Source organism: Pteropus vampyrus, unplaced genomic scaffold (assembly GCF_000151845.1).
Source record: "Pteropus vampyrus isolate Shadow unplaced genomic scaffold, Pvam_2.0 Scaffold24, whole genome shotgun sequence".
Classification (NCBI taxonomy): domain Eukaryota; kingdom Metazoa; phylum Chordata; class Mammalia; order Chiroptera; family Pteropodidae; genus Pteropus; species Pteropus vampyrus.
The window spans coordinates 5,249,169-5,275,736 of NW_011888805.1; the positions used below are offsets into that span (position 1 = coordinate 5,249,169).

General features: G+C 39.7%; 1 protein-coding gene and 1 pseudogene across 8 annotated transcripts in view; one reads left to right on the forward strand and one right to left on the reverse strand.

Annotated features, from left to right (window-relative positions):
• AIG1 (androgen induced 1) overlaps positions 1 to 26,568 on the reverse strand; it is a 197,852-nt gene that overhangs the window by 86,133 nt on the left and 85,151 nt on the right. The gene's annotated exons all lie outside the window — the stretch shown is intronic.
• Positions 12,477 to 12,595, forward strand: LOC111737224 (annotated as a pseudogene).

A 26,568-nucleotide genomic window follows, 5' to 3' on the forward strand; every position in this document is an offset into this window, starting at 1 on the left:
AATACATTTTTACTGTTCTAAACGACAAGCAAATATAACTCAGACACTATTGCCATGAGTGTGTAGGTGGGGGCAAGAAGTCGGTGTAGCAGGAGATGGGAGCCAGCGGGACGGGGGTGGTGGTGGCAGTGCTGGTGAAAAGTATTTCAAAAAGCAATATGCCCAACGTTCAAATTTACAGACGAGCTCATTTATATTAGAAAAAAAATTAATTTATTAATGAGAACCTAAGTTACCAGTCTCGTCGCTGTTTTATACTTTCAATTCAAAGGTCAAAAGCACCTGTCGCCTTCCTGGGCTGATACCAGTGGGTCTCAAACTTTTACGAGCACTTTTACCTGAACTTGTTTACTTGGAAGACTCACTATGACACAGATTATGGGCTACATTTCGGGTCTTCCTGATACAGCAGGTCTGAGATGAGTTTGTGAGAGTCTGCATCTTTAACCAGTGGCCAGGTGGTGCTGATGCTGCTGGTCCGGGGACTACACTTTGCGAACCTCTGGTCTACACGCCAGTGGGTATGCTAGACGGGCTGGCTGGCCTCTGCCCCTTTCAGAATTGCCATGCTGCACAAACATCCACTAAGGCTCTGTTTCTCGTGGCTCTCTGGAAAATGATTCAACGACATGGCTTCACACAGGGGTCCAACTTTTTGCCTCATTGTCTGTGTTCTGAATCCAACCTAGTTTAATATTTTGGAAAATGTTACCCCTTTCTGTACCGAGCAGAGTAAATATTTTGTCAGTTGTTAAGGATGAGCTGCAGTTTAAGACCTAAAGATGTATCCAAATTCAGCAGGAAGGCTTGGAGCCGCTTTGGAACTTTTTCCAGATTGTGATTTGTAATGTATTTCAGCAGCCAGCAGAAATACCAACCACTCGATCCATTAAGAAAAGGCTGAATGAACCTTTTTACAGCAGATTTTTTTTCCACACCAACTCTCATTACACTTGGCAAAGAGAAAGGAGAGACAAAATGCTTTTCTGTCCATAGGATTTCATCTGAGTATTGTTCTTACATAAAGAACTTAGTGGCAGAGAGTTTTTAGAATTGGAAGACATTTTTAACAATCCTTTTTGACAAATAAAACAACTAAGCCCCAAGGAAGGTAAATGCCACCTGTCTGAGGACCAGACAGTGGCAGAGCTGGAGTTAGAATAAAGTTCAAAGGCTCCTAGATTTTCTTTACCACAACTTACTACCTCCCATGCAGTAGAATAATAAAACAAACAAAATAAAAAAACAAATACTACCAATAGTGCATTTTATGTTGTGCTTTCCCTGGAAACGCCTAAATCATCTGGTTACTGATGGCTTTGCCTACTAGTGAGAGGGCTCTGGGGAGTAGACAGAAGGAAGAGGTCCTGGAGGGTACTTTTCTCATCTTCATTACTAAGCATCTCCTGAAGCATCTTCCATTATAGTGATTTGGGTCTCTTTAATGTAATGTGTGGGCTGAGATGGTAGGAAATATGTGGGGAGACTTACAGGGGACAAAGGATCTTAGAGCGCATTGGGTTCGCACATCTCTTGTGTAGATGAGGAAATTAAGGCTCTCGGGAGTTGAAGAAGTTGCTGGAGTCTTCCATCCATTAAGTGGCAGAACTACCGCCTGACCACAGACCCCTTGCCCTGCAGCTTGTTGCAACTTCTACCTTATTATCTTGTCTACTGTATATAGTGTGTTGATTTAAGCCAGAAAAATGCATGCTTTACTGTGAGTCTAGATGCAAAAATACTCTCTTCAGCATTAAGAAGGAAATATGGTAAGAATAACAGTTAATGTTTTCTGAATGCTTACTCTATTCCAGGCACTGTCTTAAGCACGTTACGTGCATTATTGCACTTAATCAGTCATATCATATAGGAAGCTAGAATACTGAAAGGTAGGAAATGGAAATTGAGGATAAAATCAAACAATGAATGTGAAGCACTCAGCACAGGACCTATACTGTTTTCCTAGAACATGTTATTGTCTGCTAAATGCAATAATCCAAGTAAGAGATTTAGAATAGTTTTTGGCTCACAGGGCATACTAAATATTAGCTATTATTATCACATTTTTCTCTATTTCTTTGTGTGGAACAGCCCAAAGAAATTGGATCTAGATAAAAGTTATGAGCCATATAAGACTCAAACATAGGGAATATCCTTGGGAGCCAGTTGCCACCAGTGGAAACCACAGCGACCACAGTGTAGCTTGGACTAAGATGCTCTCAAAGGCCAAAAGCTGCAGCCAGAGACCACAAAAGAACAGAGTTGAACAGGTTCATATTGAGCCTTGGTTTCAAGGAGCTCGGAGGGTTTACCAGACATCTCTTCATCAATCTTCATCACATTCGAGTTGGAGAGAAAAGTGAATCTAGTATGAAGACCTCTTTCATATAAAGGTGGTTTGTAAAGACAACACTGACCACTCAAAGCCAGTGGTGAGTATCCGATTTCCTTAATAACAATGCACTTATCTACTGGAAAAGAATTGCACCATAATTAAGATGAAACGAAAACACTTCTGCTAATTAAAGCACCCATGGAAGGTAAACTACCTTGTAAATTACCCACTAGAGAATGCCTGAGGTCCCAAGTACTTGCACACAGGCAAGAAACCAAGGAAATCCAGACAGAGTTCTCCCTGCTGCTGCCTACTTCCTGTCCAACCTGGCAGCTAGAAAAGATTCATTTTGTTTTGCTACAGAGGGATAAACTAGGCTCAGTGAGTGGAAGATTCATGAAGGTAGATTTTGGCTCAAGATAAGAGAACACTTACAAAATTAGAGGTCTCTAACAATGAATATGCCGCCGGCTAAGGTGGTGTGTGCTCTCTCTGCAGGTGATCAAGGAGAGGCCAAGGAAACATTCACAGGGTACACAACTGCTGGCATCATAATTTTCATTGTCACTGTAATCATTATCTTATTAGCATTCCACCAACTAGATATGGGCATTGATTAGAGTTGAAAATGGTTCCACGAAGAGAGAACGAGTGACAGTTAAGAGCTGCTCTTAGGTCAAACTTGAATTTGAATCCATTTACTAGATTTGTGCCTTAGAGTTGGTGATCAAACCTCTCTGAAAGCCTCACTTTCTTCACCTGTACAACAGAGTTAAAATAACTACATCTCCTGTTCATTTATTCATTTACCAGATATTTATAAAGCATCTACTGTGGGCCAGGCACTTTTCTAGGTGTTGGGGATGAACAAAACAGACAACATCACTCTTCTCTAGGGGGTTCACATTTCAGTGTCTGTGTGGAAAGATTCAGAAACTATACAAGTAAACACAAATATAATGATTTAACAAACTGACTAAATACTTATGCAGACAGTAATAAATGTTGTGAATTAAATAAGACAAAATGTCCAGGATGTCTTCAGTTAAGATGGCCAAGAAGACTTCGCTTAGAAAGTGACAAATGCATTGAAACCTAAAATAAGGAGCCAGCTTTGAGAAAGCTCTAGCAGAGGAAGGAGCAAATGCCTTGTGACCCCACTGGGCTAGACCAGTGTGTGGGGAGTGGGGCAGAATGAGTAGTTCAAGATGAGATTGGTGGTGAGGATTAAAGGAGGTAATGTAGGATGATCTGTACTACATTCTATGGTACATAGGAAATACTCACATTATTCATACTAAAAAAATTTCCATGACATATTAATGACATTGCATAGTGAGGGCAGATGGAGGCATCACTTCTCCATCCATGGACACCTCAAAAGGCCCAGGCCTCAACTCAGGGACCTGACACTCTGCTAATCTAACCTACTCAATCTCATCCTAGCATAATTCGTATTTTAACCACTGGAAGAGTACAGAATATCGGAGCTGGAAAAGAGCCTGGTCTGTCCATATATCAATTATCACATCCTGATAGGGGGTAATCTGAAGGAGGGCTCCTTAGAGCAGCTTCTGAAACCCTGAGGAGTGGAAGGTTAGGAGAGAGTAAGAGGATGGGCCTCTCGGCCTCCTGCCTTCAACCAGAGGAATTCTTAAGTGTCTGTTCTATGTTTTACTTTTTACTTGAAAACTGAGTTGTTTTGCTAAAGGCAACTCCAAAGTTTGAAAATCACCAACTGATTCTAGTTCTATAGGTAAAGAAAGGAAAGTGAGCCTCAGAGAGGTTAAGTGATCTATTCGGGGACAATGAGCTGATTCATGGCAAACTGGGACTAGAACCCATCTCCGGATCCTTGATTTAATAATTCTCCATATGTTTTCTTACATATAACACCTATACTGATCTTTATAAGTACGGAATTTGTTTCTGTTCAACCTTATGTCAACCAGTGTGTATTCTCTTTACTATAGGTATATATCTGAGTCCTGATGCTTTAGAAAATACTATTTCTATTTAATTTATTTTGAACAACAAACACAGGGCCTGCTTTCAGTGTCTTGTAGTTCACGGAGGTTTTCTCAGAACCAAAAGATGTTTCAGTTAGGGTCTAAGGGTGAAGTTTCAGGGAACAGGATTACGGCAGCAATTTCTGAAAAGATTATAAAAGAGTTGAAATACTCTTTCCTACCTCTCCTAGAGCTGAAAATTGATGAAAGAGTAAACTACAGAATCAGGAGTCGGAAAGTAACAGAGGGTTAAGAAAACAATAAAAGACATGATTTGCAAAATGCTAAGAATGAATAAGGGATCCTGAAGGATGTCCTTTTTGTGGGAATGGTCTATGTTCTGTTTAGACTCAAGTTCTGGTAAGGAAGGAAGACCACCTCCCTCCTTTAAAACATCAGAAATAGGTTTAGAAGATGTGAAAAGACATATGTCAAACACCTGCTTCAAGGACAGGAAGTTGGGCAGGATAATTGGGTCAAAGAGAAGCAAATATCTTAGTTAGAAAAGGGCAGTAACAATGGGGAACATATGATATTTTATTCTATTTTTGACTGTGGAAGCAATACTGGCATGTAGAATGAGGTAATTTAAAGTGTTTCCTGGATTAGCAGTTATGGATAAGTGGTTCTCTTTGGGTCAGTTAATACTGGCAGCTAAAGCAAGGTGAGAGGAGCATTTTCACAAGGTTGAAATTTTCAGAGCTTGAGGGACTTTCAGAAGGCTAACAGGTTTCTCTTCAAAAGAGAGTAAAGGTGTTCCAAAAAATCCTACAACTAGGTGTGAAAAAATCGAAATGAGGCAATGCTATTAGTACATAAATATAAGTTAATATCTTCACTCTATTTAGAGTTCATTCGAATTACTAAAGTGAATTCACATTGAGAACATGAAATTGCTAAATACACAAATGAGAAAACGTTCACACTAAAATCACAATGAGATGCTGTATTTCCTTCTGCTACATGAGTGCTGACAAGGGTGTAGTGAAACTGGTGATCTCATGCATCGCAGGGGATGTTGTGAATAGATACAGCCCTTCCAGAAGGAAAGCAATTTGGCAATATGTGTTGAGCCATAAACATGGTCATACCACATGGTGAATAATTCCGCTTGTGGGAATCTATCTTAAATAAAAATATGTGAAAAGCTATACCAATAAAAATATTTGTTGGAATAGTGTTTAAAGTATTACAAACTTAGAATGGGCAAGGATTTATTCAATTCAACAAATGATAACCGAATAGCTATCAGTAGCTTGGTATAATAAAGCGGAGTTCCTTCCCTCAATAATTCATAAGCACAACTTAATGCCTGTATTCTTTTCAATATTAAGCAACCATCGGAAAGGAGGCTACAGAACACTAAGAGGTGAAAGTGTGTACAATATATTAAATTTAAAAAGCTCTACACATGCATTATATGTATCACAATGTTTAGGGAGGAAAAGCAAATGAAAAAGCTCAGAAGGAAATAAACCAAAATGGTAACAATAATGAAATAATGGGTTGTGGGTTTGTTTGTTTGTTTGTTTGTTTTTTTTGGTAATGTGGTTATATAACTTTTAAAATAAATAATAATAATAAAAACAAGAAGAGAAACAGAAAAAATAAAGCTGTTATTGAATAAAGATGAACATTAATAAAGCAAGTCCCAAGTATACTTAAGAATATTAATTTATTTAAACATTGCTTTTGGTTGTATAACTTTAGTACCTATGATTTGTTAATTCAATAAACTTTTATTTTAGTAGAAAAATTATGAGGGTTCTAAACCAGAGATTCATTGAACCTCACTCATGGAGGCCTTCAAAATCTCATATAAATAAAAGTTACTCTGAAGTAAGAGCTTAAGAAATTCTGCTACCTAAAAATCATAGGCTAAAATTCACTCCAAAGCTTTGGGCTTGAAGAGCAGATAGATTCTGGTGTTCTAACAAAGATGGGGAAAATGGCTTTCTCAGGCAAGAACTCCTGCAGGTAATGGAGCAGATGTGTCTTTAACAAGGAGGAAAAGCCACACCCAAGTGCAAAGGAGGCCCATGGGGGCAGAAATTTCTAGGTATTCTGAGATCCCCTTACCAACTGCTCTAATTTCTTTGGTTTCTTCATTCGAGGAAACCTGAAGACTGTGTTGAGTTCAACTAACATTATGATTCAAAAATCCATAGGATCCAACTTTTATGGGTTTTTCTTTTTTAAATAGCTCTGTTTTGAGGTCACATAAAAGAGTCTTTTTACATGACCATCAAAAGTTCTTGGATATTTGTTTTACCTTGAACCATATACATGTGGATTCGAGTTCATCATTATATTTCTCACTTCAGGGGTCTTGAGTCCCTCATGTCCTTTCTGTTCTTCTGTGGCTGTGGGAATCTAAGACCCTGTCCTCACCTCCATGAGCAGTTGATGTCAGGTGAGCACAGGTGTGTTTAACTAACTCGTTCACCACTGGGTGCCATGAGCATTCTGGATATCGTATTCTGGATATTGAGGAGGACTTCCCTGTATTCTACTTAATCAGGTTAGGTAATCATTTCTCAGTTCTTCCTATTTTCCTGAGTCTTTTCCTGAAACACACTCCTGGGATCAATTTCCATATAAAGCATAATTCTTGATTGCAGGCAATAGAAACTGACTCCGATCATCATAACCCAACAACTAAAGGAGCAATTTTTGGAAGGCTATCAGGGCTCATAGAACCAAGTGGGGCTTGAAGGATCAGGCTTGTAAAATGCCAGGAATAAGAGCTCTAGAAATGTGTTTGTGGGAACCAAGGAAGATCTCACTAATAAGCTGGTTCAAGTTCTTTGTTAGAAAGAAATTATAAAAAAATAGTGAAAAGTGTAAAAAAATCTTAAATATGTGTAGTAGTGTGCAATGAAAAAACACATTGTTAACATCTAATTGTGGTTTTACCACTAACTAGCGCCCGTATGAGTTATTCCTGAGCCTTAATACGGCCCTCTGTAAAGTAAAGAGCTGGGTTATAGGTTATAGACTGTTAAGCTATGGCTCCCTTCTAGCTTTCATGTTCCCAGAGTCTACACCAAGGGTGAGGACCTGTTTGAGACCTTTCCTCTCCCGCCCCCACACACCTGGGGAAAATACTAGTAGGGAAGCACAGACCATTTCTGTTAAAACCTGGATGCAGCCACAGAATCCTCAATACAGAGTTCTGGACATCTACTTCCCATAGGTTGGAGTTTGCATGTAAGGGGAAATCAATCTACCATTCCTGGTCTGTACAATATTGTTCCACTTTCATAGAATGAGCTAAACCAGAAAAGTCAAGACCTCCTAAAAACATTAAGCAAAATCTCTGTTGAAAAGAATCTTCAAGACCAGCTCTTTCCCTGCTGCTAAACATCAGTTCAGCTTGTACAATCTCCCTGGTAACAGAGTACAATAAGCCATCATCCAGTCAGCCTGAACATTTTGCAGTATAATTCAAACATATTTTAGGTGCTCTCAGCATGGTGTTCTTCCTTCAGTTCTTACTTTTTGTCCTCCATTCTCCTTGTCCACATGCCCGATGACTGTCCCATTTATATTCTGCTGGAATCCTCCAAACTGAATATAATAGAACTGAGGGAAACCTAGAAAAACTTTGTCTAATTTAGGTGACCATAATAATCAAAAGAATCCAGAAAAAGATATGTCAGAACTTTGTCTATTATTAAACCAGGATAAGGGAGAAATAGTCTCCCTTGTTGAAAACATTTTTTTTTCAATTAAACAAGAATCTTGATAATCTCTCTCTTCCAAATTAAAAGATTCATCTCACCAAACTCGATATATTATTTTGGGTTAGATTTGGCTAGGCACCTCAAAAGCCTCAGCATCACAGTACCTGAGAGCAGGCATCAAGCAAGCTCTAGCCCACGGACTCAATCCAGCCTGCCATGGAATTTTGTAAATTAAAATTTCATTTGAACACAGTTACTTATCTGTTTACGAGTTGTCCATGGTTGCCTTTGTACTCTAAGTGCAGAATCAAGCAGCTGTGACAGAGACTATATGGCCTACAAAGTCTAAAACGTTTGCTATATGGCCCTTTACAGAAAAAGTTTGCTAACTGCTGCCTTGGAGTGTTGACTTAGTTCTTTCTCATGCAAAGAAGTCCAGAGGGCAGTAGCACAGGAGGATTAATATGATCATCAGAGAACAGACTCTGTCTATCGTTCCACTTTGATATCCTGGCTATACTAGCACGTGGCTTTCATTGTCAAGGGCACCTCATTGTCCACGGTGGTTTCCGAGATCTCATGACATTTTTAAGGAAGGAAGAAAGAAAGAAGGAAAGAGGGAGAGAAGGAGGGAGAGGGGGAGGGAAGGAAGGAAGGAAGGAAAGAAAAATGGAAGGAAGGAAGGAATGCAGGAAAGCAGAAAGGTAAAGGGGGACCCCTCTCTGAATAGTCAGCTCTTATTAAGTAGCCTTCCTGAAGTTCCACAAAACAGTTCCACTTACATTTTATTTGCCAGAACTTAGCCATATGTCATATCTAGCTGCAAAGGTGACTGAGAAATAAAAGTTTTTATTTGTTTGTCTGCTTAATTTCTAGTGGCCATGTGCCCAAGTGAAAATAGAGTCTATTATTTTGGAGTTAAGAGAGAGTGGATGCTGAGTGAGTTAAGTAGCAATCCTGGTTACAAAACATTATTTAGTAAAATCATGAGTAGCGTATTCACAGATAACCCATATCTTCTTCCATTTTGGGGTGGAAACGTCAGAAGAATGAAGAATTTGTATTCTGGCATCATAAATACTACTTTTATCTTAGGTTTAATCATTTGGTATGTATATTAGCCAATTATGTCAGTAATTGTCTTAGTCCATTAGAGCTGCTATAACAAAAACAAAATAACTATCAGACTAGGTGGCTTAAGCAACAAACAGTTGTTTCTCACAATTCTGGAGGCTGGGAAGTCCAAGATTCGGTACTGGCAGATATGGTGTCTACTGAGGATCCAGTTCCTGGCTCAAAGCCAGCCTTTTTCTCATTGGGTCCTCACATGGTAGAAAGAGAATGAGAGAGCTCTCTAGGGTTTCTTTCACAAGAGTACTAATCTCATTCATGAGGACACAAACATTTAGTTCATTGCAGTGATTAATCAATTCATTCATTCAGCAAGACTTACTGAGGACCTACAATGCTCCGGGAATGGTGTGAGGCAAAGGTAAGGTGCAATGACCCCTAGTCCTTGCCCTCAAGGAGTCCGAGTCAACAAGGGAGACAGACCAGCACAAGGACAATAAACTTTCAGGGAGAGAAGTTTTCCTGGGAGTCGGTATTGGCACACCATGGAAAGCACATAGGAAGGTCTGGAGACTTGAGCTGAACACTGAAGAACTAGGAAGACATCTGCAGGGCAAAGAAGTAGGAGCAAGGGCCTTCCAATATGAGGGAGTAGCACGTGCAAAGACATGGAGCAGAAAGAGAGTGAGCATGTATAGCCTGGCTGGGGGCACAAGAAATCAGCCAGAGAGGTGGCCACAGATCACCCTCAGAACAGCAAGGTGTTGGGTTTCCTCTGAACAGGGCTGAGTAGGCACCGAAGGATATCACTTAGAGACTGATATGATCAATCTGTGTTTCAGAAAGATCATTCCGGTCATAGGAAAGACAGACTGAGGTGCGATGAGATGGTGAGAAGCAACCAGAAGGCTTCCATTTGCCTCTCATTAAATATTTCGCAGTTATGCTTAAGTTAAAGTATGATCTTGTATGGCTGCACGAGAAGATCCATTTACCAAATAGCTAATTAGTAAAGAGATATGAGGGATAAAAATAACCTGTATTTCACTGAACCCTCGCAGCCATCTTGTGAAGTCCCATCTTACACATGAGGTAACTGAGGCCCAGAAAGGTGAAGCGGCTTGTCTAAAATCCCACAGCTAGTGTTACAGTGGGGCTTGTAGTAAGATTTTCTGATCCCAAGTCTAGTGGGTTTTTTTTTAGTGCATGTTAAGAGAAACAAGCATTCCAGGCTCAGCCTGTCACCCCAAATCCAGTCCAGGCGGCACTATTTGCATGTCTTGGCAGTAAGATACATTAGTGGCATTAAACACAGGAAAACACGAAGACATTTCCCTTCAGTTACTTCATGAGGCAAGATATCAAGAGTATTTTATTAGGCTTTGGCAAATTCTCTTAATAGGAAAAATCAACCATATATTTTATTATTCTTTGGTTCAGTGCCGTGGCAATTATTCAAACACTCATGAATGATCTATGTTTCTCTATGATTCCAACTTTCTATTTGATTATAGTCCATTTTTCATCATTTATGTGGGAAGCCATAAGAAGTCTCAAAATAGACTTGTTTAAAATCTCAAATCAACTAAATCCTATAATATTTGTTATTTTTAAATTATTCTTGTAGATTTCTGTCTTCTCAGAAAGAACTTTCCAGATACCTGTTCTCTTCCCCTGACCTCCATGTTCGTGTGAGAAGCTGCCCCTCACTTAGGCTATCCCACACTCTCTCAAGACACTTATAAACTTACACGTGACTGTTAGTTTCCTCATCTTCTTGCCCAGTAGACTGTAAGGTCCTTGGAGTCAGCAACGGGAGTCTTTATTTATCTTTTCATCTCCAGGCACAGTAACTGGCATTTAATAGGCCACAACAACTATCTGTACGTTTGTTAATAACACAGAGCCACGATGTAACTAAACACATACAACTATATTTAAAATGGTACTGTAATAGAATATTTAACACATGAAAAAAAAAAAAAGAACTACCTTTGCTGTCATTTCGGTACAAAAAAAAAAATCAAAAGCTGTAGGCACAACTTGGAATCTGGAGGGGCTATTTAGGGATCCATTCCAATATTTAAGATTTAGGGTCACAAGGCTTTTTTGTGGTTCCATTTCTTCCCCTCTGCCCCATCTCCCATACAGAACATAGGCTTTACAGGTTAAGTCTGCCTTTCTTGGCTTAAAAGCACAAAGTCTTTAAGCTTTCTTGAGTTGCCATTTTATGAGACCAGATGTTATGCCGTGGGCACATATATCTTTAAAATTTACTGTGATTTCTATTCTTTGACTGCTTTCCATGCTGGTACTGCACAGAAAGGAGCTTCTAAGTTTTGGTCTGAATAGGAGCTAAACTCAAGAGCCCTCCTGTCTCAGACACACACGTAAAGCTCTTCCTCACTCACACATCTTGCCTTTCTCTGCAGAAACATAGCACCGCACGGTGCCACGTTTTCATTTTGTGGTTTTAAGGCCTGCATAGGTGTAACTACATGTCGGGAAGCCGTCTTTTGGAATGGCCTCACCCTGTTCACGTCCATGTTCTCAACCAGTCTCTAACTCTAGAAAGCTTCTTTTCACCCTGACCTTTTCTTCCTTCCATACGCTCTGTTAAGCTCAGTGTTCTTGTTTTCTTTGCTCTTGAGCCTCAAAACATGAGCATCTTCAGAGTTCAAGAATGCAGAAGGGAGACGTTGTGGGGCACAGTGAGGTGGAAAACCCAACCAAATCAAGCCTTGTGCAGAACAATGGGGAGCTGAGGGCTGACCCATCTCCTTCTGGGGATGTACTTCTGCCTGGCTGCAGGTGGGGTCGGGGGAGCGGAGGTTGGCTGAATTCAGGAAATGTAACTGCTGAGCTTCAAAGACTGCAGTGCTGCTGAGAAGAGAATGCGGAGAGGAACATGAGGCAGATGCACTAGCCAAGATAGTTGGTTTTCAAGGACAGGTGGAATTTGAGTTATTGGTGAGTTACCAGTGCTACTCAAACCAGAGAGATCTTGTTCTTCAGTGGATATTCGGCAATGTCTGCAGACATTTTTGTTGTCTAACTCGGGAGAGGGGAGAAATTGTTACCAGTGGAAGGAGGCCAGGGATGTTGCTAAACACCCACAGTGCATCCCTTCTTCCACAACAAAGAATTATCTGGCCCAAATACTCGATACTGCTGAGGCTGAAAAACCCTGGGCTAGACAAAGGACTTTCAGAGCAGGTGTCATACTATGTGTAAGTACGAAAAAAAAAGGTAGAAATTAACTTATTGTTGGAATTTTAAAAAAATCATTCAGATAACATTTCATCAGCCTCCACCTCGATTTTCACGTACGAGGCACTTACAAATACATGTTCACGTACAAATATTCCTTAGCTTGTCTACGGCCATGCTACCCTGAACAAGCCTGATCCTCTCTGATCTCAGAAGCTAAGCAGGGTCAGGCCTGGTTAGTACTTGGATTGGAGACCACCTAGGAATACCAGGTACTGTAGGCGTAAAAAATAAAAAAATAAAAATAAAAAATAAGGGATTGTAAGCTGACAAGGTCCTTGCAATCTGTGAGGTCAACCAAGGGTTGCCTCGCCTAAAAATTTTTTAAAAAAGAAAAAATATATATATTCCTTAGCTCTTGGTGTGGAGTATAAATAGGAGACCTGCAATGTGGCTGGCCTCTGGTGCTCCCAGAATTGGATTAGTCACTCAGTATTCACTCTCAGTGACCTATACTCTGTCTCCTTCGTAGCACTGGTCACCATAAATATTTATGTCTGTCCCACGAGAGTGTAAGCCTCATGAGGCCAGGGACGAGGTCTGATGTACTTCCAGTCTACCCCAGGACCCAGCCCAGTGTCTGGAGGGAGGTGTGGAAGAGGGGGCAGATAAGAAAGTGGATGCTGGAGTTAAATTGCCTGGGCTTAAATCCACACTCCACCACTAACTCACTGCATGGCCTTAGGCAAGTCACTTAACTTTCACAAAGACTCAGTTTCCTCCTCCATAAAAATGGGAATATATGGTAACTGCCTCACAGGTAGAATTAAATAAATTAGTAAGTGCAAAATGCTTAATTAATATTTGTTAATGAGTGACGTATCAAAAAGCAAATAAAGATAGTGTTAAAAATGTGCCTGCAAACCAGCGATGAAGAAAATGAATGACAAAGAAAAATACACAAAACACCTTGGCTTTTATTTTGTGAGAGTTTTGAAATTTAAGGTTTTTATTTTTTGTAATGTAATAGATGTGGGAAACTGTTTGTTAATATTTACAGGCAAAAGCAGTGAAGGCCTTAGCAGGATATACATTTCTGCCATATTGATTTTAGTTCACAATAAATGCTCTACCCAGTTTCTCTGCGATGTCCAGTTTTCTCAGTATATTTACTGCTATAGGTTAATTTCATTCTTTATTGTCTCCTGATAAAAACTGATTTGTGGCACTATGGTAAGTCAACCTAAACAATGAATTTAACATTTTTCTGTGATTGAACAGTCTTCCTGTATAAGAGCTACTTCTACAGTCCTGCATTCTTCCGTATCACAGGGACCTTTCAAGTGCACAAAAGGTTTAAATCCTAATTGCTTTGATATTTTCTGAAACTTTACCATACTCTTTATATCTATTCACCCTGTGGGTCTCACTACTCTTCATTTTCCCTTAGTTATTTCCTACAAATCTGTCTTGCAGAAGCTCCAGAGAGAAGAATTTCTAATCATTTATTCACATACATTCATTCACTTGACACTTAGGAAGCATGTACTGAGCACCAGTGTATTCCCAGTTCTGCTCCCAGGTCCTGGGATAAAGCAATGAACACATGGTCAAGGCCCTGCCATCCTGGCACCTCCATGTGCTTGAGCGTGAAGTGATCAAAAGAAAATAAGCAAACGAACTTGGTGATTTCTGACACTATTTAAAGGAAACCAACAGTATGATTGTATTAGTTTTCTGTGGCCGCTCTAACAAATTCCCACCAATGTGCTGTCATAAAACAACGTAACTTTATCATCTTACAATTAAAATCAAGATGCTGTCAGGCTGCGTCCTCCCGAATGCTCTAGGGGAGAATCCATGTTCCTGCCTTCTCCAGGGGCCCCGTATTCTTTGGCTAGTGGCTCCTTCATCCATCTTCAGGGCTAGCAATGGCTGGACAAGTCTTGCTTACACCACACCTATCTGATGGTGTCTCTTCTACTTTCCTCTTCCACATTTTAGGGACCCTTGTGATCGCTTGGATAATCTCCTCACCTTAAAGTTAGCTGCTTCCATCTACAATCTTAACTCCGCCTCTGCCGTGAAACATAACACAGTCACAGGCTACAAGGAGGAGGACACAGACTCCTTTGGGGCCATTAGTCTGCTCACCACAATGAAATAAGGGGGGACTATAATTTTAGGATCCCATTCAATATGCACAAAAAATAGATGCTTAATAAATTCAGTACTTAGTAAATGGATCAGAACTATATACAGTTGCTTCTTGTTAAATGGTCAAAGCAAGAGCTGCATTTTCTTTATTACAGCATCAGTGATGGGGAGGAGTGGTTTCAAATCTCCAGACTAACACAGAGTTATCCAAGTGCAGAGAGAGGCTCAGGTGTCCTGCCACGCTAGGCTCTGGAGGACACGGTCCCTCTGCACCTTCTCCTCTGGGGCTGGCCTGCCGTATCAGTATCATCTGCATCAGCAGTGTGTGACCCTTGGTGGTGCTTGTCCCTCCCCTCCTCCCACAGACTCTCTTTCTTCAGCTCCCTGAGAGCTCCACCACCTTGACTTCTGTTGGCTGTCACAATTTTCCTGAATTATAACATGGAAGGTTTGTTTTTTTTTTTTTTTTTAAGGATTCTAGGTGATCGTGCTCCAGATAAAGAAACTGAATTTTAGAATAGTTAGGGAAAGATCTAAAATGGTTTAGAAAGGCTTTTGATTGGTGCATGTGAGATTAGACAGTTTTATGGGCTTGCTGTCAGGCAGTATAAATATGAGGAGTTTAATTTTTAATTTCTGCAGTGTTGTTCAATTTTACGATGTCACTATTTTGCTGGATGTATTGGAAGCACATTATTCTTCCTCATCGCTAAACGATAGCCTTCCATTTCTCCAAAAGTCTCATAAGGATTAAGCCTTGTACGTCTAACGAGACCTTGCATCACTGATCCTTCCTGCCCCCGATTATATAACACGGTTGGCTGCATGTGTGTCACTTTGCTTCTTTTATTTGTATTCATCTATTCTGCAGTGGATTCATGGCTATGTTCTACATGCAACATAAACTCTCAGCAGCAAGGGAGGAAGAGGCCTATGCTCCTGTTTTGCTCATGTTTCTGTACAATGGCTACAGAGTTCCGTGGCCAAAAGTTGCCGAATTGGATTATTATAATAAAGAATGTTGCTTGAAAATGCTGCAGGAAAATATTGATTTTATTTCCTAGCTAGCTTTTATCTGCACAACTGAATATGGATCAGGTCCATCAGCAAGATTTTGGAATTCGTTTTTCAGAGAAAACTGGTAATGCCAAGCCACATTCAAACATTTGAGAAGACCAACCCTATTCATCTGAAGATAAAAACTCGGCAGTGCATTCCCTAGCATGCTTTCTCTAGATGTCATTCTCGTCTCATTTTATACCGAGTCAGATCTAATTAGAAATTATCATTCATACAGACCTTTTTATTTCTCTATAGCACGGCCACTTAAGTCTCTGACCTAGAAGATGGCAAAGTAAATCTGAAATGTCCTAAATTAAAGGCATGCCTCTATCCACTGACATTCTGAGAGGAAAAAACCTTCTAGTCAAAATAAATATGGTTAAGGTTATGCTTAAAATGAGCTGTGAAAACCTGGGAATTTCTTTTCTTTGTTTCTTCTTCTTCCCCCCTCCCCTCCCCGCCACACCTCTTAAATCCACCCTCAGGATTAAACATCAGTACAAACTCATTTATGTTATATTCTACTCCCATTCGGAATTGAGAGCAGGGAAGAACGCACCGTCCATGGCTCAGAACGTGAGTTTCCTGAGCTTTCATTCCGGTATAAAACCCCAAAGAACTATTCACAGCTCAGCTCCATGCCAGGAGAGCCTAGTCGATTACACTGTGTTTATAACACAAATTGGAAGGTGTGTGTGTGTGCACGTGCACGTGTGCGTTTGTGTGTGTGTGTGGTGTAATGGCTATAAGAAATCTAAATTGAATCTTCGCTACCTGTAGCTATAATGCTCACTTAGATAACTGCTTTTCGTAAACTCAGTCTCATACCCAGTCTCAGCTTGCTGCTATGGAAGCGATGACATTAACGGAAATAACAGTGGTGCCACAAGTCTTCAGGGATTTTTTTTAATGGAAAGGAAAATTCTGAAACTAAAAATACACTTTTTATTTGCAACTATGGGAAAACAAACACCAGAAAAACACGAGAGGGCTGTATAATTGGGACATAGGAGGTATTCTATCTGGTGGTTTTAGGGAAAGGACAGTCACGGGATGGAATCTAAGTCTTAGGTTGTTGCGACTTGGGCAAAAAAAGAAAAGAAAAAACTTGCATTCTTCACAAAAGAAGTGAATCTGGCAGCTAGTGGCGGTTCCCCCCACTTGTTTCTCTACAACCTTTACACCACATGACTCACACTGAGTCAGGAGGTGCTCCCCCCAACGCCCCCTGAGCTTATACTACTTATGACATCATGAACCCTGACCCCTGGGCATATGGTTTTTAAACACAGACAACCACCCACTACAGAGATACTGTCCCCTAACTTAATTGTTAATTGTCAGTATTAATTGACATTTATTTTACAGAATGCATACAAAAATATCCAGATCTAAAAACATCAAAATATAAGAGCAATATCCTCTTCTTTATCTCAACTGTAAACATCAACACCAGTTGGACCTGAAGGCATATAAAGATCAGTGGCCTAGCTCATTTGAATTGGCCTCTATTAGCACTATTAGCAAAGACCATAAAATGGTTTTCTGCATGCTTGAACTTAATGATCTACTGATTATAGCTGTAAATTATTTATATCAAAATGCTGACTCATAAAGCTTGGTTACAGAAACATTTCCTTTCCATTAATAAGCACCATGCTTTTTGTTTTGTTTTGATACTTTTGCTTTCCCGAGGATCTTAAAAATTTTAGGGGATTAAAAGGAGAAATGTTATTTTCTATATTTTAAATCTGCTCTAAGGTTAAGGTAGGTTTACACTAAAAAAACAAAAATTCATGTATGTTTCTCTTTTCAAACAGATGTTTGAAAACAACAATACCCCTGGAATCTGAAATAAAGGAGAGTGGATTTAGGACTTCTGCGTGCAGGCTGCAGGAGCGGAAGCGTCTTCATTTACAAAGCTGAATAAATTATATCAAGAATATTTTTATTCAGTTACATTTTACATCAGTTAATTGATCTAGAAAAACGATTCCAGATTTTTGAAACAGGAAAAATATGATGGTTAAAGACTGAAAACAGAAGTGATCACTTAAAATAGGTCCAGAATGACCCCATGCTAGAGTTACATCAGCACTGCATTGAGAAAAGTTGCCTGCTAGCTATTTACAACAGACAGTGAAGAATTCGATTTTAATTTTTGCAGCTTGAGCCATGTCACACATGTGGCTATGTCAGCCTTCACTGACGTTTGCATCTGATAATACAACTTATACCAACACTCGGGCAAATGAAAATTTAAAAATAAAAAGAGAAGTAGTGGGACAACATAGATCGCTGGGTCATCAAAAAACTCAGATTTAATAAATCTATAGATACAGACAATAACGAATGATTTAGAGGAATGAAATTATATAACAATTACACTGTGTTTCCATTGGCAAGTCCATTAAAAAGATTGATTCCTCAAGCACTTTTGCTATCCATAAATTCTCACGTTGAAGCTTTTTTTTTTTTTTTTCTCACTCTGCAATCTGTATTTTTTTAAAAATTTTAGTTTGGGGAATTATTGACTGCTGGCTGGAAGAACTCATGCATGTCCAAGGGTATTGCAACAGCACATTAAATGCAATATTACACTAATCAATGGCACCACAGACATACTACTTTATAAAGAAAACAACTGCAAAATCCACGTGTGTTGTTTGGGCAAGTGAGATTCTGACTTGGCAAAATGTCACATTCCAAATTCAGCTATACTGAAAGAAATCCAATTTGTGCACTTCACATCAACAACAGAAAACACTGATAGAGCGAAGGTAATGTATTCATGCAGCCATCACTTATCACCGGAATTTATAATGTGAAAAGAATGAGACACAATGCCAAAGAGAAACATTCCTTTAAAATTAATTAGAAAAATTCTAAAGATACTTATTAAAAGGATATACAAAGGTAGACCTGTATCAATCGACCCTAACCAAAGGCTCTGTGCAAACCATAAGTCAAGCCATGACCACTGCAGCTTTGAAAACCTGCCAATGTCACCCTCTCTCTGTCTTTTATCCAGAAGAGGCTTGGAAGAGATTATCCAGATAATTTGCAGAAAGCGGATTTCGTGTTTTGAGACTCAGCCTCCGTTCATGGTTGTTCTGCTCAATCCCTTAAGTGTGGATTGAGAATGAGGCCACCGTTGGGTTCATTTTCCAGGAGACCAGTTTAGCTTCCCCACAGCCCTAGATGCCACTGGGGTGAAGATATACTATTATCAGAATGAAGAAACACTTGGAGGTAAAATATACGGACGGTGGGTGGGTACAATTTCCACCCTTCCACTAGATAGCCTCAAATTACTTGAACTCTCTGAAAATAACTCCTTCCACTTTCTCTTGTTGTCATCTCAAAATTTCTATCACCACTCCCCAGAACTCTTTCTCTCTGTTCTTATCTCTATGGCAGACAAGTTTCTCCACCATTCTAAGGATAATCCTTTTATCTTTGCTCTCAACTTAGGCTTCTTACTTCCTTCAGAATCTTGTTCCCTCAATTGTCTCTATGGGAGATCAAACATAGCTGCAAATTCTTTGCTAATCCTCTCATTGAGAGGTGACACCAAGTTCCTTTCTTCTTGAATCTAGCTTTAGGGACTTGACTGACCAGTAGGATTAAATGAAAGTGCTGCTTCCACTTCTGAGGCTAGGTCTTACGAAGTCTCATGGTTTTGCCTGGACCTCCTGAAACACTTCTCTGGTGGCTATGAGCCAACGTGTGAGAAGCTACACTTCCCTGAGGGGCTGATGAGGCCATACGTTGGTGCCCTGATCAACAGCCCCAGCTGAACACAGCTCTCCAGCCATCTCCACCAAGACATAAAGCCATGCCAGCTGAAGACCACTGAGTGATCTCTGTTGATACCATGTGAACAGAAAAATCACCCAGCCTCAATTCCAGACCTACAAAAGCCTGAGATAGTACAATGGTAGTTATTTAAAGAAACCAAGTTTGGGGGTAGAATGTTATGTAGCAATGGATACAGGAATAGAACTTTAAATTTTTCCTTTTTTACCAATCCCTTCCTTACCTTCTACATACAAATCTGCTCAGTTCTTCCCAGTGTTAAAATCTTCCCTCGATTTTACCTTATCATACAATAAAGCTCTGTTTCCCTCAGTGGTAACCATCTCCAAAAATCTAGTCTATGCCCATTGCTTCCATGTCCTCTTTTCCCATGCTTTAAACACACAGCAATCTGGCGTTTATAACCTCCATCCTAAAATGACAGGATTTCAAAGTTGGAAGGGACCTTAAAAGCTGCACCATGCAGCCATATGTTCTCTACTGAATTCCCCTCCATAAGGTCCTGTCTTAGTAGTCCCTTAAGAAGTCAAAGGATGTGGTATTTGGTACCACCCAAGGAGGCTCCTTCTATCTTGGGATATCTGAGGCTATGAGGAAGTTCTCTCTGATTCTTCATGTAATTCTGTCTCTTTAAAGCTTCTATTCATTGGTCCTAGTTCTCTTGGTCCTAATTATACAGGGAAAGGCTAATCTCTCCAATTTGGAGGCATTTGCAATCATCCAGGTAAGACATGGATTAGGTGGTGGCAGATGGAGAGAATATATGCAGTCGAAGATGTTTTAGTGTTACTGAAATGCATATGCATCTTAAAATCGATGTGTAGAGTCAAAGGGTACACCTCACCGTCACCCTTTACCTTTGTATAGTGTAATTTAACTTAGGTCGTGAGCCACCATTCCATTTAGTTGTGGGAAACGTGGAGATGGTAGAGAATGATTCAGCACAGATGGCGGTTCAGAGAGTGGGCTGTGCAGTCAGGCTGCCTGGGCTAGACTCCTGGCTGCAGTCCTCCCTAGCTACGTGACCTTGAGTAACTTTGCTACTTAAACTACAGCCACTTCCAGGGAAACTCAATCATGTTCAGTTATTTCACAGTCAAATTCAGAATTTAAACACAGTCAAATTAGTGTGCTGCCCGCTCTCCTCAGCTTCCAGCACATGGAATCCGCGTCAAAGCTGCTGATGGCCTGCCTCCTTTTTGCAGGTCACCAAGGCCCTTCTGATCCCCTCCCAGGGCCTACACGGAATTTTAAAATGTTTTTCATGTATTCCAGACATCTCAACCAGCCTGTGCTGCTTTTCGCCCCACCATCAGGTTGCTGCAAGATTTCCCTATTCGGTGTGGCCTCTCCTCCAACGATGATTAGAATCAAACTCAGGTCCCCTGTACTTTGGGAGTTCCTCAAATGCTTCTGGGATCTCTATCATCTCCCATCTCCAGGGGCATCAGAACATGAAGTACCTTCTTGGGGTCCTTCAGCATTTCAACTTCAGATTCTTCTACTGCCGAAAGTTAAAATGTTATCTCCTATGGGTCAAGAAACTTCTCACACATCACCCTTCATTCTTCCCAACTCTACTAAACTGTCAGGCTTTGGCTCTTGATATGTAAAGCAAACCCTGAAGACATGTTTTTTGAATTTATCTTTTAAAAAGTTCTGTCTTGTAATTAAAGAAACAAAACAAAAACCAATCTTGGCTCCTGACTATCCTTTACGAATGGAATCAATTTCAGAAGTCAACATCCAAGAATGTGCCTCTCTGTTTTGTGCAATTAGTTTGTCCCTGAAGCTAAAAGCCTAAGGAATATGGGGTTAAACAAACAAACAAACAAACAAAAAATACTTGAGGAACAAGAAGGAGAAAACATTGGCTAGAATTTTGAAAGATAGCCCTACTATGACTATACTTGATTTGGTGCTTATTTTATTCCTCAAAGCTGTTATCAAATTAAGTTGATGGTACATTTTACATCCATGACTCAATATGAATGAGGGGAAAAAGTAATTCAGAGGTAGTTTCTGGGTAACTAGGTATAACTGAGTGGTTAAGAGGGTGAAAACTGGAATTGAATAACCTGAATTTAAATCCTGAGTGTCTTTGAGCAATTTATTTAACTTCTTATGCCTCAGCTTCTTCATCTGCTAAATACTGATGATAATAACAACTGACTCAGGCTGTTATGAGGATTGGATGAGTTCATGCAGAGCGTTAGGACAGTGGCGCAGAGTAAATATTCAAGTAGCGTTAGTTATTGTGGTGTGTTGTGTGTGGAGCGGGGTACAGGAAAGAGGTGAGAGAGAATCTACTAATTAGATTTACAACTAACTTGCTAGTTCCTAAGGTGGAACTAGAGGCAGATTCTCTTTCTACCAAAAATCATTGTGCCTTTCCTCTGAGAACGAAGACATGGATAAAACGCAAGCCTGCTTTAATTCCATCCTCTTGAGATCTAGTAGGGTAGAAAGGAAAGTGTCCTGAGTTCCAAAGAGGCGAATTAGGGTTAATGTTTTTCACCACTCTCGGTAAAATAAGGGGCAGCGGAGAGGTCCATGAGCTGTGTGGACTTCTAAACCAGTGGAAAGAAGAGTGGCATCTGCATCTCTTCGATGATCTGTGGGGTCCCCTCTACTTAAGGAACTCCCTGGGGCCAGTCCTGACTGTAACCAAGTGTGCTCAGGCTCAGAGAGCCTGCTCAGGACAAGCAGACCACAAAATCCTTTAAAATACATAGCTTAAAGCCAACCGCAAATTTAAATTTCCAGCTAGCACTAAATCAAACTGCTGTGTTACAATGAAGTTATGTGGGAAAGCTTTATTTTTACAGCTTACACACTTCAGCTACTTTAGGGAAAAGTCTAGGGATCAAAGGACATTTCATAATGAAGCGATATTTGCTCGGGCTTCCTAGTGGAATTGTCCTGTGGACCTTTTGCAAATGAAATGGTTCACTTTATGAGCCTGAGCGGCAAGGTGGATGGTGGTGATATTTACTGAGACGGAGAACAGGGAGGGAGGCGGGAGTCCAAATTGCAGTTTTGAATGTGCTGCACATGAAATATCTGTGAGGAATCCTAGCGGAGGTATTAGGTAGGTCCAGAACTCAAATGAGATATAAATGCGAGAGCTTTGTTGACTTTTGTTAGGTGAAACCACAGAATAAGAAAATCTCCTCCAGGAGAGACTGTAGGAAGAAAAGAAAGCCCAGCTTTTACCACAAAATGCAAAGGTTCAGGAGAGGGAGAGTCTGTGAAGAAAATGAGAAACAGCAGCCAGGCGAAGAGCACAGGCCAAGAAGAAAGAATTCCAAAAAGGAGAAGTGGCTAGTTCGATCGAATATTGCTCAAAGTCAAGAGAAGAGAGGAGTAAAAAGTGTCGAGTGAACTGGTCAACATGGAAGTCACCGTGAACCATCCATGTTAAACTGAACACAGTTTCAGTGGACGGATAAAGCAGGATTCTGATTCAGCTGGGTTAATGAGTGAACGAAATTCGGGTAGTGGAGACATTCTGTGCAGACAACTCTTTGGAGAAGCTTAGTCTGAAGGAGAGAGGAGAGATTAAATAGAGATAAGTGGGCTCTGTGAGAGTAAGGAGTGCTGAGAATTCAGTGGAGCGGGTAAGAGAGGAATACGGCCTTTGTCACACCAGAGACTCACACTGTCTTTCACGTCAACTGAAACCATTCATTTTTACAATGATGTCATAACTTCCAACCTCTACTCTGATAAAACTGGCTTAAAAAAAAATCTTTATTTTCTTCAGTAGTAAGCTCATCATCTAACTACAGATTCAACTATCAATTCATTCCGCTGACTACCCATTCCATTTTCCCTCTGTGCTCCAACACCACCGTATCAGGAGATGGACACCTCATCTTGAGTCTCACCAGTGTCTCAAAAATAACATGTCCCTGTAGAGAGTATGAATTTCTCATTCAGATCCTCTTTACTCCCCAATTTCCTTTAATGGGACATTCGGATACAGTCAAATGCATATCTCCCATTCCTGTCACCAGGAAACCATCTCATATTCCCTGGTTTGGAGCCTTTCTCTTGGTGGGCCCTTGCCCAGACTGCTCTCCCCACTGTCAAAAGCCTACCCTTTCTTTAAAGCTTATGATATCTGATGCAGGAAACTTTCTGATCCTTCCAATCTGATGTGATTTCCTAACAATTAAGCCTTTTTGTATACGTCTCTTAAATTAGATTTATTTGAGAGACCATCTTATCTACCTGATTAGACTTTAAGTCTTGTGGTCAGGAGCCTTATCTGACTCATTTTTGCATATTTTGCATCGCTACATGCAGCAGGCACTCACCAAAATTTTGTCTAATTGGCTCAAAAGGAAATTATTAATGAATTCTTTAGAAGAAATTAGTTTTTCCAGTTGTATGCATGTAGAATAAATAACAATACACTTGGAAATGTAAGAATGCATTTAACTGGAGTCCAGAAATGAACTCATATGAACATCAGGGCACTGCCAAAAATTGCTGTTTGTTTCTGGAACAAGTATTTATTTAGTTTTTTATTATGGTATGGAGTATTTCACATGTACCTAAAAGTAGAAAGAATAGTATAATGAACCCCATGAACCTATCATCTAGTTTCATCCAGTTTTAACAATTCAGAACATTTTCCCAATCTAATTTTATCTATTCATCAACCCCTCTCTCATTTTTTTCCTGTAGTATTTTAAAGCAAACTCCAGGCATCTTATTATTATACTTATATAGACCTCAGTAAATATCTCTACCGGATGAGGTTTTGTTTTATAATTTAACCACGTGTCAAATCTAATGAAATTCTAATTATGTAATATGATTTAATATCTAATCTTTGTTCCTATGTCCTCAATTTGTTACAATAATTTTATTCAGAGAATGCTTGATTTAATAGTTACGGCCTACTTTCAGGCAATTTAGAGTAAGGCACTAATTCTCAATTCTTTTAGCATATGTGCTGGAAGAGATTAAGGAGAAAGGAGATACTTAATTTCTGAATTGCTTAGTTTCCTTGATTCATTTTCTTCCCTTTTCTGCTACTGCTGTTTTGGGTCTTTCTCATTATAATATTTATCAAAAATGGGAAGAAAAAGAAGTTGTGGCAAAGGCTGATATCTGTCCCACGATATCTCTTGTCCTCTTCTTCTATAAGAATACAAGTATATTGGCACAAGGCTAAGCATTTAAAGATGACATATTCTGACTCTCTTGCAGGTGGCCACAAAACTATGCAACTTTTCGAGTAAGGGTGATGTGTGCAATTTCTGGGTTATGCTTTTATCTGTACCCTCTGCTTAATGGCTTAAACGCCGATGTGATGCAATAAACCATCTGCCACCATGTAGATGAAGAACAACCCAGGAGGATCCCGAAGCAACCAGATGAAAGCGCCTGGGGCCCTACTTGACCTCATGAGGAAGAGCCGGCCTGCCAACCTCCAGACCATCAGTTTTCAACGCCTTTGATTTTGGTATCTGTGACAACAGCTGTTCTGATATCTTAATTAAGATAAAAGGTAAAACTCAACAAAGTCGGTATTATAATTTTCTAAAACTCTAATGAGAGTTTCTATTCTCAACATCACAGATAATCAAATGTTCTGTGCATATGTTTCCAATTATTACTAGCTATCATATCATTCTGTCTTGGAGCATGATGATCAACTGATGTTAATTCACTGAGAGTGTATCACGAAAAGCACCGAAGTAGAAAGCTTGGCTGGATGTGGTTCCAGGCAAACTTTTATTTGAATCTTCCCTTGCTATAACCTAGCTATGAAGAAGTTATTAAAACTATGTAGCGCTTTAAAACTCTGTAAAATGAGAATAATAAAGTTTCCTAGAAGGTTAATTATAGAGAATAAATAATGTATGTTAGAGGAGTGGACACTGAACTTGGCACATAGAAGTATCCAGAAAAGTTAATTCCATTTCTTTTGGTTCCCTGTGCACATAAGTCACAAAGGTCTATAATTTAAAAAAAAATTTTTTTTCCTCTTTATTTTTTTAAATTTATTTTTTAATTTTAGAAATGATTTAAAAAATTTTCCCCCCGTGTACCTCCACGATATTTTTCAATTATCTATTATTGCTGTAGCCATTCAGGTCTCTAGCACTTGTCAAATGGCTGAGTTACCACTGAACCCTGGGATTAATGGCCCTGGGATTTACAATGCCAGTTTGCTTCTAAGAGCTGTGAAAGAAGTTACAGGAAAAACTTATGGATGAAAAATATGGACTTTTCCCCAAGGATTATATGTCCACTTAGAAGAAATGTAGATAAGAATTATGTTAGGGTAACTACACAAGCCAGTATAGCACATAACCCTCATATTTCAAAGGGCCTGTCTCTTTTCCATAACAGTAGGTGTTCCTGGTCAGCAGTGAGGCTGTGCTCTGCCCAGTTATTCAAGGGCCAGGCCAAGAGACCAGCCTGGAAACAAGGGGTGGAAGGATTAAGTGGGAGGTACTTATGGGCCAGACCCGGAAGTGATTTTTTAACTTTCATTCACATGCCACCATCCTGAAAGTCCTATGGTCAGACCTAACTGCAAGGGATGCCGGAAAATGTAGTCTGGTGAGTCCCCAAGAAGGAGAGAAATAATGTGGGGATCCACTAGAAGTATCTATTAGTTATTAGTTATTAGCCTGAAAGATAATTTATTGAACAACTTTACTTAGTTTCAACTTGAGTAGTATTATTATACTCTTAGAAAAACTCTCAAAATCTCTATTAACAGTGTCTCACAAAAATCTTTTTATGATACAAAAAAACAAATTTAGGAAAAATTATTCTTAAAAGAATTGATCAGAATGAGTTTAGCAAGTAATAATAATTCCTTTTTAAAAATTTAATGGCAGAAAACCTAAATTATTTTAGTTAGAAAAAGACTCAGCTCTGGATCATTTTTCTCTAGGAAAAAATAAGCACTTTTCTTTAAGGAAGTTTTTTGGGATTCTCAAGAGCCATTAACTTCAAGTTGTCTTTTCCTAAACAATGATGTCCTAGTTACTGGATCAACAGCACACAGGTGGCCCAGAAACCACACACACATTCATCAAGGCCACTGTCAGAGTCTCTGAGATACACGATGAAACTCACTAAGAGGCTGCAGACTATTATGTTTCACTATAATGATATTTCCAGAAATAAAGGGAATTACACATTAATAAAGCAATGAAACTATGCAGGTAACCATGACGACTGCTAC